Below are 13,187 nucleotides of genomic sequence, written 5' to 3' on the forward strand. Positions count from 1 at the left end.
TCTTCTACACTCCAGGGAATAAAGTCCTAACCTATTCAACCTTCCCTGTAACTCAGTTTCTCAAGTCTTGGCAACATCCTTATAAACCTTCTCTGCACTCTTTCAAACTTACTAATATCCTTCCTGTAATTAGGTGACCAAAACTGCACACAATACTCCAAATTCGGTCTCACCAATGTCTTATACAACCTCACCATAACATTCCAACTCTTATACTCAATACTTTGATTTATGAAGGCCAATGTGCCAAAACCTCTCTTTATGACCCTATCTACCTGTGACACCACTTTTAGGGAATTATGTATCTGTATTCCCAGATCCCTCTGTTCCACTGCACTCCTCAGTGCCCTACCATTTACTTTGTATGTTCTACCTTGGTTTGTCCTTCCAAAGTGCAATACTTGACACTTGTCTGCATTAAACTTCATCTGCCATTTGTTAGCCCATTTTTCCAGATGGTCCAAATCCCTCTGCAAGCTTTGAAAATCTTCCTCACTGTCCACTACACCTTCAATCTTTGTATCATCAGCAAATGCTGATCCAACTTACCATATTATCATCCAGATCATTGATATAGATGACAAATAACAATGGACCCAGCACTGATCCCTGTGGCACACCACTAGTCACAGGCCTCCACTCAGAGAAGCAATCCTCCACTACCACTCTTTGGCTTCTCCCATTGAGCCAATGTCTAATCCAATTTACTACCTCACCATGTATACCTAGCGAGTGAATCTCCCTAACTAACCTCCCATGCGGGACCTTGTCAAAGTCTTTACTGAAGTCCATGTAGTCAACATCCACTGTCTTCCCTTCATCCATTTTCCTGGTAACTTTCTCGAAAAACTCTAACAGATTGGTTAAACATGACCTACCACTCACAAAGCCATGCTGACTTTTCTAATAAGTTCCTGTCTATTCAAATACTTGTAGATCCTATCTCTTAGTATTCCTTCAAATAAGTTACCTACTACTGACGTCAAACTTACTCACCTATAATTTCCCTGATTACTTTTAGAGCCTTTTTTAAACAACGGATCAACATGAGCTGTCCTCCAATCCTCCTGCACCTCACCCATGGATACCGACATTTTAAATATATCTGCCAAGACCCCTGCAATTTCAACACTAGTCTCCTTCAAGGTCCAAGAGAATACTCTATCAGCTCCTGGGGATTTATCTACTCTGATTTGCCTCAAGACAGCAAGCACCTCCTCCTCTTTAATCTGCTTAGAAATCCGTGTCTGCTTCATTCATCAGTGTACTATATCCTTGTTGTTCTGAGTCTGTAAGCTCAGAAAGACAATGTATGTTACTTGGTGTAAGGGCCATGTAGGCACTAGGGATCAGGTGTACACAGTCTAGCCATCTAGAGAGCCGGATTGGGAGAGATAAACTGGAACCTTCAGTATAACCAGAGTCAAAGGTGGTGACAAATCAGCATACAAGAGAGAGATTGAAAATCTGGCTGAGTGGTGCTAAAACAACAACATCTTAGTCAAAGTCAACAAGAACAGGGAGTTGCTTATTGACATCTGGAGGAGGAAACCAAATGTCCATCAGCCAGTCCTCTTTGGGGCTCAAAAGTGGAGAGGGTCAGCAAAATTAACTTCCTCAGTGTAATCATTTCAGAGGACCTGTCCTGGGTCCAGCACAAGTGCAATTACAAAGAAAGCAGGGCAATACAGCTACTTCCTTATAAATTTCTGAAGATTCAGCATGACATTTAAAACTTTGATGAACTTCTGTAGAGGTGTGGTGGACAGTATATTGACTGACCGCATCACTACCTGGTATGGAATCACCAATGCCCTTGAATAGAAAATCCTAGATAAGGTCATGGATACTGCACAATCCATCACGGGTAAAGCCCTCCCCAAAGCTGAGCGCATCTACACCACGCAGGAAAGCAGCATCCATCATCAGGGACTCCCACCAAACAGATAATACTTTCTTCCCACTGCTACCATCAGGAAGAAGGTACAGCAGTCTCGGGACTCACATCACCAGGTTCAGGAACAGTTATTACCCCTCAGCCATCAGGCTCTTAAACCAAAGGGGATAAAGTTCACTCAATTTCACTTACCCCATCATTGAACTGTTCCCTCAACCTGCAGACTCACTTTCAAGGACACTTCATCTCATGTTTTTGATATATATTGCTTATTTATTTATGTGTTTATTTATTTGTTTGTTTGTTTGTTTGTTTATTTATTATTCTTATTGCTTTCATTTTCCTTCTACATTTGTACAGTCTATTTTCTTTTACACACTGGTTGTCTGCCTTGTTGAGTGCAGTCTTTCATTGATGCTATTATGGTTATTGGATTTATTGAGTTGCCAGCATGAAAATGAATCTCAGGGTTGTATATGGTGACATATATAGTATGTACTTAGATAATAAATTCACTTAGTACCTTGTACTCTTCTCTTCCTCTGCTTTGCTTCACTGGACCTCAATTTCCTATTTACTTCAAGATCACTGGTTTACTGGAACAATTATAAAGCTATTGCCTAACAAATCAAAAAAGTGCAATGAAGGTGTGTTGGGGCAATGTGAATTTTGTCTAATAGTCTGGAAAATCTTGCACCATTCAACTTCCAGGGGTGTCAGGTAATCCATTTCTTTGCAGTTGATGATCCTCTCTGACTAAACAGTGTTCATTGTGCTTTTGTCGGAGTACCTTGTGCCAGGGCTTTGATCATCACAGACACCACTTTAATGATTTTTCTAAGAGTTGTGTTCACAGACATGTGCTTTCAGCAGGCTTGCAGCAAATGAACTTCCAAAAGGATCGGGCTGCATCTCAGCCTGTTTTGGATGTTAAGTTACGACAGCTTCCCTGCAGAACTTCTGGTTTCCCATGCTGGCACAGGCCTCAGACTAAAATAGTATCTTCCTCACTACCTACTGTGTTGCACCACAAAACAACGCATTGTAATTCTTTCATTGTAATTTGGATTTTTTCACTTATTTCAAGTTCCTGGCCCCCATCATCTTATTTTCCCCATGGAAGTCCAGTCCCTATATATCTCCATCCCCCACCAGGAAGGTCTCAAAGCTCTCTGTTTCTTTTTGGATTCTGGACCCAACCAGCTCCCCTCCACCACCGCTCTCCTCTATCTAGCGGAACTGGTCCTTAATCTTAATATTTTCTCCTTTGGCTTCTCCCACTTCCTCCAAACCAATGGTGTAGCCATGGGCACCTGTATGGGTCCCAGCTAAGCCTGCCTTTTTGTTGGCTTTGTGGAACAGTCCATGTTCCAAGCCTATACTGGTATCCGTCCCCCACTATTCCTTCGCTACATCGATGATTGCATTGGCACTGCCTCCTGCACGCATGCTGAGCTCATTGACTTCATCAACTTTGCCTCCAACTTCCACCCTGCCCTCAAATTTTCCTGGTCCATTTCTCACACCTCCTTGATCTCTCTGTCTCTATTTCTGGAGATGGCTTATCTACTGATATTTAGTATAAGCCCACAGACTCTCACAGCTACCTGGACTATTCCTCATCCCACCCTGTTACTTGTAAAAATGCCATCCCCTTCTCTCAATCCCTCCATCTCCACAGCATCTGCTCTCAGAATGAGGCTTTTCATTCCAGGACGAAGGAGATGTCTTCCTTTTTTAAAGAAAGAGGCTTCCCTTCCTCCATCATCAACTCTGCAATGCATTTCTCCCATTTCACACACATCTGCTCTCACCCCATCCTTCCCCCAATCCACTAGGGCAAGGGGTCCTCTTGTCCTCACCTACCACCATACCAGCATCCATGTCCAACATATAGTTCTTTGTAACTTCCACTACCAAGCACATCTTAACCTCCCCCTACTTCCTGCTTTCCGCAGGGATCGCTCCCTACACGACTCCCTTATCCATTCGTCCTCCCCCATCCCTTCCCACTGATCTCTCTCCTGTCACTTATCCTTGTAAGCGGAATAAGTGCTACACCTGCCCTTACACTTCCTCCCTCACCACCATTCAAGGCCCCAGACAGACCTTCCAGGACTTCTATGGGAAGGATGTGGAAACCATAGAAAAAGTGCAGAGGAGATTTACAAGGATGTTGCCCTGATTGGGGAGCATGCCTTATGAGAATAGGTTGAATGAACTTGGCCTTTTCGCCTTGGAGCGACATAGGTTGAGAGGTGACCTGATAGAGGTGTATGAGATGATGAGAGGCATTGATTGTGTGGATAGTCAGAGGCTTTTTCCCTGGGTTGAAATGGCTAGCACAAGAGGGGAACGCACACAAAATGCTGGTGGAAAGCAGCAGGCTAGGCAGAATCTATCGGAAGAAGTACAGTCGATGTTTCGGGCCGAAACCCTTCGCCAGGACTAACTGAAAGAAGAGATAGTAAGAGACTTGAAAGTGGAAAGGGGAGGGGGAAATCCAAAATGAGAGAAGGAGACAGGAGGGGGAGGGATGAAGCTAAGAGCTGGAAAGTTGATTGGCAAAGGGGATACAGAGCTGGAGAAGGGAAAGTTTCATGGGACGGGAGGCCTAGGGAGAAAGAAAGGGGAAGGGGGCACCAAAGGGAGATGGAGAGCAGGCAAGGAGTGATTGTGAGAGGGGCAGAGAGAGAAAAAAGAAAAGAGAAAAAAAAAGGGGGGGATAATTAATTAATTATGAATGAATGAACAAACAAACAAATAAATAAATAGATAGATAAATATATAGGTAGATAGATAGATAGATAGACAGACGGATAGATAGATAGATAGATAGATAGATAGATAGATAGATAGATAGATAGATAGATAGATAGATAGATAGATAGATAGATAGATAGATAGATAGATAGATAGACAGATAAATAAATAAGGGATAGGGTAAGAAGGGAGGAGGGGCATTAATGGAATTGAATGAAATCAATGTTCATGCTATCAGGTTGGAGGCTAACCATATATAAGGTGTATAAGGTATATAAGGTGTTGTTCCTCAAACCTGAGTGTGGCTTCATTTTGACAATAGAGGAGGCCATGGATAGACATATCAGAATAGGAACGGGCTGTGGAATTAAAATGTGTGACCACTGGGAGATCCTGCTTTCTCTGGCAGACAGAGCATAGGTGTTCAGCAAAATCGTCTCCCAGTCTGCATCTGGTCTCACCAATATATGAAAGGCCATACTGGGAGTACCAGACACAATATACCACACCAGCCAACTCACAGGTGAAGAGTCGTCTCATGTGGAAGGAATATCTGGGGCCCTGAATGGTGGTGATGGAGGAAGTGTAAGGACAGGTGTAGCACTTGTTCTGCTTTCAAGGATAAGTGCAAGGAGGGAGAACAGTGGGAAGGGATGGGGGGGGGGGGGGAACGAATGGACAAGCGAGTCGCGTAGGAAGCAATCCCTGTGGAAAGCAGAAAGAGGGGGGGAGGGAAAGATGTGCTTGGTAGTAGGATCCATGGCCTCCTCTACTGTCTACACATTGATTTCTCTAACTTCTGTTAATGCCCCTCCTCGCCTTTTCACCACATCCCTCATTTATTAATTTATTCATTCATTCATTTATTTCCCCCCCCCCTTTTTTTTCTCTCTCTGTCCTTCTCACAATCACTCTGCCTGTTCTTCATCTCCCTCTGGTGCTCCCCTCCCCCTTCCTTTCTCCCTAGGCCTCCTGTCCCATTATCCTTACCCTTCTCCAGCGGTGAATCCCTTTTGCCAATCAACTTTCCAGCTCCTCCCCCTCCTGTCTTCTCCAATCATTTTGGATTTCCTCCTCCCTCTCCCACTTTCAAATCTCTTACTATCTTTCGGTTAGTCCTGATGAAGGGTCTCGGCCCGAAACGTCGACTGTACTTCTTCCGATAGATGCTTCTTGGCCTGTTGTGTTCCACCAGCATTTTGTGTGTGTTACTTGAATTCCCAGCATCTGCAGATTTCCTCATGCTTGCGTTCAAAATGCAATGTTGGCTGTTCAGTCTAAAGTTACTATCTTTGAATTAACAATACATCAAAAGTCATGCTTACCATAATCCTGTTATCAACAAGTTCTAAAGAAGAACGCAAGATAGATACTTCCGTACTTTATATTGGAAAGCTAATAGTTAGCAAAATGGATTTAAGATTTTGTATTTTGTATCCTTAGTAGATAGAGATTCTTATAAAGTCTATTTGTATTATGTAGTTAGATGAAAGTGCAGAAAATGCTTCAGTACACAAGAGAAGGCAAAAACAATTTGAAGAACACTTGAGCCATGCTCCATAAAACTATCATAAAACTACATGTTGGGTTACAAAATCAGGAGTCTGGTGAGTTGATCTGTGATTTTAATGTAGCAATGAAGAACCCTGAATTTCATTGTAACTTTGTAAATAAACTGGTAAAATTTCAGAGTGCCTGAACTTACTCTGTCAGCTAGCAACATCAAGGGAGATAACAAGATTAAATTCAAAGCAGGTTTGTCCAACCCCATGTTCTACATAGTGCAGACTGCAGCAGCTAACCTATGCCACTGAGAAAAGACTATGCTGATGATCTACTTGTGGTAGATGCAATGACAATTATCCAGAACAGTACGGAAATTCAAGACAGCCATCTGCTGCAGATGTTATTTCAAGTTAAATTGGGAAAATAGAGAAGCCAAGACATGTCATGACATTCTGCTAAATATGTACAGAGATTTATTTAATAATTCCTAAGGTAGTACTGCAGACAATAAGATGCGATTGAAAATATTCATGTATATTTTTTATCCCATAGCCAGTTCGTTGTGCATTGAAAGCCCAGGCTAAAGAAGAACTGGATAATGTACAGAACCGAGAAGTTCTGTTGAAGGCAGATCACAGTGTTCAAACCACTCCTACTGTGGTGCTTCCAAAAGCAAATAAAAGAATCAGTTTTTGACTACAAGGTCACATTCACCAGGTAGAAGTGATGAATAATGTTCATTGCCAATATCTCATTCCCTTAGCAGAGAGCTGACCAGATTGAAAGTGTTTATAAAATGAATTTGTCTTATGAGTATGAAGAGCTGAATGTTATTGTAGATCATCAATAATTAACCATCAATGTACCATATTCCCATGTATTGTTAAATCATCCTCTAAAGGCAAAAGGTGACAAGGAAAAAATCAATTTGTGTAATCAGGTTGATATTCTGACTGCAAAGCTCATTGAAATTCCAAAAAATGTTCTGAGGTGATAACAGAATATAAAATTAAAGAGGTATGGGTGATTATTTTGGGAACATCAATGGTTTGCCTTGGTTATAGATGGATGCACATAGTTTGCAACATCTATTAAAAACTATAGGTCATTATAAAGTTTCAGGAAACTAAGAACATTCATGGGAATAGTACAATATTACACACATTTTCTTCTGGATTTGGAAGTAATATTCTTCCCTCTTAATCATTCATTGAAATAAGGTATCTCAAGATCCTGAGGCAATGAGAAAGAGTGTATGCCCAATGAGTATAAAGTGCAGGTGGTTAGTGAGGCAGAACCAACACTGACAAGCCTTTATAAGTGGGTTATCAGAACACTCTACTAGATGTTTCCATACTTGTTCTGTATTTTCTAAATCTGTCACCAGAAACTGTCATTTACTTGCATTAGGATATGAATAGTCCTGTCCCTTCCACTTTGTTTAGTGTGATAGTCAAAGATTCAAGATTCAAATACATTTATTATCAAAAATGTATAGATTATACACCTTGAGATTTGTTTGCTTACAGGAAGCAAAAAAGCAAGAAGAGACAGACCATAACCATTACACTGAGAAAGAGAAAACACACACACACACACACACACACACACACACACACACACACACAGAGTAAATAACAGAATTCTGAACCAGACTGAGTCGTTAGATCAGCTCCCCATAGCATCTGGATTAGGCCCAGGCCTCAATCTCAGTTCATCATATTAAAGGGGTAAAATTACTGTGAAACTTGGAGAGACAACAGTTGTGGGTGCAGATCATAGTGGGTGCAGCCAAGATAGGTGAATGGGAATCAAAGCTCTTCCACATTGAGTCCTCTCCAAATCGTTCAGTACAACAGCAACAGTGATACCAACTCTGTATGCAACCGCAACTTGTTGAGCTTCAACTTTGTGATGCAGTCACATAGCCGATTCTTCAAATCAGCTTCGCCTCCACATGTTTTTTTCATTTTTATGGTGACATACGACCATAAGACATAGCAGCAGAATAAGGCCATCTGGCCCATTGAGTCTGTTCTGCCATTCAATCATGGCTGATCCTTTTTTTTTCTCCTCCTCATCTCCACTCCCCAGTCTTCTCCCAGTAACCTTTGATGCCATGTCCAGTCAAGAACCAGTTAGGCTTTGCCATGAATACTCCTAATGTCCTAGCTTCCACAGTTGCCTGTGGTAACAAATTTCACAAATTCACCATCCTTTGGTTAAAGAAATTTCTCCATATCTTTGTTTTAAATGGATACCCCTAAGGCTGTGCTGTCTTGTCCTTGACTCCCCCACCATGGGAAACATCCTTTCCTCATCTACTCTGTCCAGGCTTTTCAACATTCAAAAGGTTTCAATCCTTCTAAATTCCAACGAGTACAGACATAGAACCATCAAAATTTCCTCATTTGATAAACCTTTCATTCCTTGTGAACCTCCTCTGAACCCTCTACAAATGTTTGCACATCTTTTCTTTGATGAAGAGACCGAAGCTATTCACAATACTCAAGTTGAGGGCTCACCAACACCTGATAAATCCCTGCTCTTGTATTCTAGACCTCTTGAAATGAATGCTAACATTGCATTTGCCTTCCTAAAGTTAACCTTTAGGGTGTTCTGCACAGGGATTTCTAAGTCCCTTTGTGTGGTGTGCCTGTCTGGACATGCCCCCTGCTGACTGCTCCTGTGGCTCCTCCCACAGACCCCTGTATAAAGGCGATCAGAGCCTGGGCCCGGCCTCTCAGTCTCCAGGATGTGGTATGGTGGTCACTCACTGCTGGTTCCTTCTTCCAGTCAATAAAAGCCGATATCTCGCCTTTACGTCTCAGTGAGTTATTGACGGTGCATCACTTTGCATCTCAGATTTTTGGATTTTCCTCCCATTTAGAAAATAGTCTGCACATTTATTTCTGCCTCCAAAGTATATGACTATGCATTTTATTTAATTTGGTACTCTTTTGCCAAATGACATGCAATGACTTGGAACAATTAACAGCTATGTGATATGTGAGACCCAGTGAAAAAACCCAAATCCTATTGCATCTGGTATTTTAATGAAAAACAAAAACAAATCAACACCCATATAGAAACAGAGGTTCTTGACATCAGACTCAATATCAAACATCCATTAATTATTTCTAGCAGGGAAACCACCATTGGTATCCTTATTGGGAAAGCTGGATTCCAAGTCCAAGTAATGACAATATGACTAGCATGACTACAAGAAAGGAACAGGAAACCTCAATCTGGAACACTGCATTGCTGCCTCAGCTATCCATGAAATCCCCAGCATAGGACGTGAAAGCATCATTCATACACAAGTTAAAGTAATGTGGTCTGGTGATGGTTTTAGAAATTGCAGAGCAAATGTGGCAAGGTATGGTATGAGTCATGTTTACTTGCACACTCTTAGAGCCTTGTCATGTTGAAAAAACATTTTATTTTTGCCCTTGCATGTTGTCATACAATCAACGATACTTAAAGTGGGGCAAGGTTTAAATCAAGACCCAGAGCAGCAGATAAATTACTGTTGTTTTTTCTCACTCATTCTCAGCTGAGAATATGACATCTAGTCTATCGTGTTGTAGAGTGCATAGAGGTGACTGAAGGTAACAGTGGTGTTGGGATGCAGTAGCATCAGTGGTTCTTGAGTTTTGAGATTCTCCTCTTTGTTTCTTCCATTCTGCCTTTTCATTTGAATGATCCACTTTTAATGCAGGTATGCCAAACAGTGCTTGTTGTTCTCAGTGATGTGCAGCAGTGTTAAAGCTTTTCAGGGATGTACTAACAGACTCTTGGAACCTCTGTCTCTGTCCGCCATCTGACTTTCGCCACTGTTATTTCACCATAACTGTCGCTCAGAAAATGCAGATCAGAGCCCAGGAAAAGACCACCACAAATAAGGATATTTTGAAAGAAAATCCTTCACTGAATATACATGATATTTATTAAAAGAGGGGACAAATCAATTCTTAATTGTTATTCTTAGTCTTTCTAATTCGTTAAAAGGAAAGCCTATGGTAAGTTCTAGCACAGCAGAACATAACTGAGCTGAGAAGAATTTTTGCAGGCATTGTTTGCTGGAGGACAGTATTAGAAAATGACCTACAGTTTCAGTCATGTCAATTTAAAGATTTTGTGAATTGAAGTACACATCAGCAGATTTTCTCATGTGAAGTTCATTGTGAACAAGTTTGAACTTTGCACATTGCTGGCAGTCTACAGCACACATAGGGTTATCAGAAATGTTACTTCAAGTCTGGACCCAGAGAGAGATTTTGGGTCAATGACCATATCAGAGTTTTACATCCAAGGATAAAGAGGGTTTAATTTGCTGAAGTTTGTAGATGATTTCTGCATCACACAGCTTTAATTATCCTGCTACTTTTCTTAATGCAGGCAAGTCCATAGAAGGAAAAAAATAATCACAAAATCTGATGAAATTGTGGTTGCACGTTCTCAATTGAAAGAAAATATGATGGTTTGTATACCAGTGTCAGTTAGATAGCTTTGCTGTTTCCCTGAGTAAAAATGCTATGAGCTAAGACGCACATTCTGGCTGGGAAATTCAGACTGGGAGAAAATCTCAACAATCGGTCTGTTCCAGGCATAAGTTGGCTTTTAACCATCTCTGTGCTGCCTGTGCTGAGATGAACAAATAATATCTGCTGAACATATGTTCAGATGCAGAGCTAAAGGAAAATCAAGGGGTATGGGTTAGTACAAGAAAGTGGCACGGTGAACAAAGATCAATCACTATCTTATTGAATATTGGAAAAGATACAAGGGGCCATAAGGCCTACACTTACTGTGCTTCTAATTCCTGAACTATATATGTATTTTGAACAGAAGTATTAATATTGAAATAGGATGTGTGATCAGTGTGCTGGCAACTCGGTGCCTCTTCCTTTGTTGCAAACTGAATCTGTAAGTTTGAAAGGCAGAAGAGAATTAGATTCAAATAGATTTCTAATAAACTTTTTAACAAGATTGGAACAAATGTTTCCACAAGATTTAATTAGATAATAGTTACTTTAAGATTTATCATTAAATTATCATATGTCTGTAATTGCATTCTTCATCAACAACTCTATGCTGAGACACCTCAATATTTTTAAATTCAAGTTCAAGATGAATCATCATTTAACCATTCATGAATACTCATGAATACAGCCAAAAGAAACAGCACTCCTCTGGGACCAAGGTGCAAAACACAGTACCAACAGTCATTCACAGCAAAAGACACATATAACATACAGTCACACAAAAATATAATACAGTGCAAATCCTTGAGTGTTATGTCCTAAGATTGATGGTGCATGGATAAGAAGAAGCTCACAGCAGACCACGGACAAACACAATCCACCAAGTGAATACTGGAGGGCAGCTCTAACAGGAGGGAGTGAGCCCCCAAACCAGCACAAATACCACATTACGCAGTCTCCAACTTCTCTCTGGGCAGCTGCAACAGGTGACCCCATAGAATGAGGCTTAGTCTGTGATACAACCAAGGCTACACAGCTCCCTTGCCATCAGTCTCCCCAATATTCTATATTACCGATATCCAACAGAGTGATACAAGAAAAGCATCTAAGGCAATCACTCACTGTTAGACTGCACACCATCTTAGCACACTAACTCCGATGCCTTTTTTGTAGCAGACAGCTACAGGTTCCACAACAAGTAAAGCTTTTTAGCTCCTCTTCTGATTGGGGTAGACATGCAGTTCTTAATATCCAGTTGCGTCTTGTGGCTATATTTCATTAGTAGGTTGACAAGATTAGGTATGTCACCAAAGATACTTGCAAATGTCTACAGATGTACCGTGGAGAGCATTCTAACTGGCTGCATCGCCGTCTAGTATGGGGGAGGAGCTACTGCACAGGATCAAAATAAGCTACAGAGACTTGTAAACATAGTCAGCTTTATCATGGGCACTAGCTTCTATAGTACACAGGGCACCTTCAAGGAGCAGTGCCTCAAAAAGATGGCATCCATCATTAAGGACCTCCATCACCCAGGACATGCCCTGTTTTCATTGCTACCATCAGGAAGGAGGTACAGGAGACTGGTGAGACAGACTCAATGATTCAGGAACAGCTCCTTCCTCTTTGCCAACCAATTTATTAATGAACATTGAAACCATGATCACTACCTTCCTAATTTTTAAAATTTCTATTTTTGCACTACTTATTTAACTATTTAATACACATATCTACTGTAATGCATGCATTTTTCTCTATTATTATGTATTGCAATGTACTGCTGCCACAAAGACAACCAAATTCATGACATATGGCGATGATATTAAACCTGATTCTGAACCTGAAATTTAGTTTTTTATTTATTTAGAGGTACAGCGCAGAATTGGCCCTTCCAGTTCTGTGAGCCACTTCACCAACAACCCACCAACTTAACCCTCACCGAATCATAGAACAATTTACAATGACCAATTAATTGACTAAACTGTATGTCTTTGGAGAGTGGGAGGAAAATAGAGCACCTAGAGGAAACCCACACAATCACAATGGGGACAGATGAAGATTGTAAGATTGATCTCCAAACTCCGAAGCCCTGAGCTCTGTTTGCATCGTGCTAGCTGCTACTTACAATACTATAAGAACTACCAGAGGGAATGCCTACTCAGATTCCTATCATAAATTCAGATTAGTAATTTCAGGAACATAAATAATTTTATTCAAAATATTTTCATGGAATCTACAACAAAGGCAAGGAACTCCAAAGTGAATCTTTTGGCTACATGTAAAATAGAAGCATTGGCTGATTGCACAATCACGTTATTCAACAATTAATTAAGCAATTTATTGTAAGGGGGTTTCTTATTTTTCTTCATTACTGTGTATGTTAATCAAAATGGCTTCTTTGTTTTGTTAAAAGTAGGAATGCTTCTTGTTATGTTAAGTGCTTTCTCTTGCAGCTTGTTTCGGTTTAGAGTTGCTGATATCGGGGATTGTATTCATTTGTTAACCAATTGGGATTAATGTTATTCTCTCTTCTG

Source organism: Hypanus sabinus, chromosome 10 (genome assembly GCF_030144855.1).
Source record: "Hypanus sabinus isolate sHypSab1 chromosome 10, sHypSab1.hap1, whole genome shotgun sequence".
Taxonomy (NCBI): domain Eukaryota; kingdom Metazoa; phylum Chordata; class Chondrichthyes; order Myliobatiformes; family Dasyatidae; genus Hypanus; species Hypanus sabinus.